General features: G+C 38.6%; 1 pseudogene; it reads left to right on the top strand.

Annotated features, from left to right (window-relative positions):
- The first annotated feature begins 501 nt into the window (after nucleotides 1–501).
- LOC101343562 (ras-related protein Rab-13 pseudogene) lies at nucleotides 502–1329 on the top strand (annotated as a pseudogene).
- Nucleotides 1330–3001: the final 1672 nt, after the last annotated feature.

Genomic DNA, 3001 nt, shown 5'->3' with positions numbered 1-3001 from the left:
GTCAAACTGGATAGAATTTCCAAAGATTTGTCTAATTACCTCAGTTTAGTGAGTATATTAAATAAATATGTGATTATTTAGAAGTTAAGTAGTTCTTATTTTCTGTAATGTAACTCCTATTGGTTCTTCATACAGTTAGGCTAATTATATATGTCAAAAATGCATTTCTACTTAGTAGAAATGAAAGCAATTAAGCCAAATAGTTTATGTTTCGGGGCTTAGGTTTTCTGTACTGGCTTTGTATGTGGCAACTCAAGTCAACTGCCCACCTGTCTCCCCATTGTGTTCTTCAGCTTGAAGCAATATCAGGAAGAACCAACAAGTCTAACATCAGGAGGAATCTTGTTTTCCAGAAGTTCTTTTCTAATATGCCATCCTCAACAAAGCTTGGCTAAGTGATTTTCTTCTGAAGTCCTACACACATATAGATAGCTTTATTACATTTCTTATCATTGTCTTTATTTTACCTGTTTATATATCTTTCTCCATACACAGATTGATATGAAGACATGTCTTAAAATAAAGGTATGTCTTCATAATTTATCTGTAGTACTTAACATATAATAGATTAATAGATGTCCAATAAATGCTTTATATTTATTTCAATGAATGTTGTTGTTTATTAAACTTTCTGCCAGGATGACTAATTAGCAAGCCTGTCTGCTTCTTCTCTCAGAATCAGAACTGGAGAAACTATAAAGAGAAAGCATAAATCCAAGAAATAAAACAGCAAAAATAAACCATAGGAAGTGTCTGCCGTGGTCAAAGCCTACAACCACCTCTTCAAGTTGTTGCTGATCGAGACTCAGGGGTGGGCGAAACTTGTCTGATCATTCTCTTTGCAGAAGACAATTCCAACAATACTTCTCCACCATCGGAATTGACTTCAAGATCTGCACTGGGGACATAGAGGCAAAGAAGTTCAAACTGCAAGTCTGGGACAGAGCTGGCCAAGAGCAATTCAAGTATTATCCTAGTATATCACAACACAGATGAGAAATCCTTTGAGAATATTCAGAATTAGATGAAGAATATCAAAGAGACTGCTTCAGTTTGGATGAAGTGCCTCTCGCTGGGAACAAGTGTGACATGGAGGCCAGGAGGAAGGTGCAGAAGGAGCAGGCTGATAAGTTGGCTCGGGAGCATGTAATCAGATTTTTTGAAACAAGCGCCAAATCCAGTATGAATGAGGATGAGGCCTTCAGTTTCCTGGCCTAGGACATCTTGCTCAAGTCAGGAGCCCAGAGATGGGGAAATAACAACAAGCCCCCCAGCACTGACATGAAAACCTGTGACAAGAAGGACACCAACAAGTGCTTCCTGGGCTGAGGACCCTTTTCTGCCTCTACTCTGAGCCTGGATGCTGGGCTTGAGGGAGGCAGGGCTGAGGGGCTGGGCAGGGGAGAAATAGGTGATGGGGCTTGGAGGAGTAAATGAGTAGATGGTAGGGAGAATGAGGAGAAAATGGAGAAGAAATAAAGGAATGGGTGGCAGGTAACAGGAAAAGAAGAAAAAGAGGTGGAATAGAGAGGGAAGGAGAGACAAGGAGAAGGTAGGGAATAACTGAGGAAGTGAAAAAAGGTGAGAAGGCGGTAGGAAGAGAGGAAGGAAGGAGAGATGGCCCTAGACTGCCCTGGGTTTCCAGGGAAAATGTAAATGTAAATATATTGATTTATTCTGTTACTGAATCAGGTTTAAAGGCCCTGTGAGTGGCTGACTCAGCACCATGCTCTGAAATTCAGTCCTATCCTGTCAGTCTGCATGGTCTTTCTCAGTATTAAAGGCCACTGTTTGCACCCACCCACCCCCACACACAGTAAACTGTGGGAATCCCCTGAGATGCAGAGGCAGAAATGAACGGTCAGTATAGAAAAAATTCAGGGCACTTCAAATGAATATATGTCTATCTTTGGGGGAAAAATCAACCTAATCATAAAGAAAATCATTGAAGAATTATAGTACATTAAAAAGAAAAACTTCAGTTCATCAAAGTGATGAGTGAAAATGCAAAGCAGAGAAGACTCTATTTTTGCAATACGTATGATAGACCAGGAACCTAAATAGTATCTATAAATAAATAGGAAAAAGACAAATGCCAACCTCCCCCACTACTCCCGGAATAGACATAATACTTGAACATGACTTTCCAAAAGGAGGGATTCAAACATCTATTAAGCATGTAAAAAGGTGCTCAATCTCTTTAGTACTCTGGGAGAATGTAAATTCTGATTAGATACCAGTGTTCAAAATGGCTAAAATTAAAGCCTAAGATGCCAAGTGTTGTAAAGAAAGTTGAACACCTGGAACGGCTGTACCTAATAGTTGCAATATAAATTGTTACAATCATTTTAGAAAACGATTTGATAGTATCCATTAATGTAGATCACAGGCCTACCATATTAGCAGCAATTCTATTCCTGGGTATGTTCCCAGTAGCACTGTACACATGTGTGTACCATATATTCTTAATGGTAGCACTATCTACATCAACAACAAAAAATAATTGGAAACAACTTAAGTGCTCACCAATACCAAAAAGCATAAATAAATTGTGATGTATTCACCCAGTGGAATACTATGCAGTAATGGAAAAAAATATACTGCTGCTGCACTCGAAGTCATGGATGTGTTTCACAAACATAATGGTAAGGGGAAGAAGCCACATACAAATACATACTACATGATTCAAGAGATCGAGACAGAAAGCCACAGAAGCAGAATGCCAAATGTTGCCAGGCCAGGAGACCTCTTTCACCAAATAAATACAGCAAGCTCCTAGTTGGAGAGCGGTCTGAGAAAATGTAAGGCTGAAACTTATCTGGAATTTCAGTAAGTATTTCATAACCATAAATGAATGGATAATGTTACACCACAGAGCTTTTAAAATTCATTTCTTATAACACTTTATATAATGAATAGAGAATTTTTAGGAAAAAGAGGATCATCAGTTTTGCTTTTGCATATTAGAAACAACACTGAAGATCAAATGATAGAATTTTGC

This window comes from Trichechus manatus, unplaced genomic scaffold, assembly GCF_000243295.1.
Source record: "Trichechus manatus latirostris isolate Lorelei unplaced genomic scaffold, TriManLat1.0 scaffold00246, whole genome shotgun sequence".
NCBI classification, from domain to species: domain Eukaryota; kingdom Metazoa; phylum Chordata; class Mammalia; order Sirenia; family Trichechidae; genus Trichechus; species Trichechus manatus.
The sequence above is the reverse complement of the archived record's forward strand: the minus strand, read 5'-3'. Positions and strand labels throughout refer to the sequence as shown.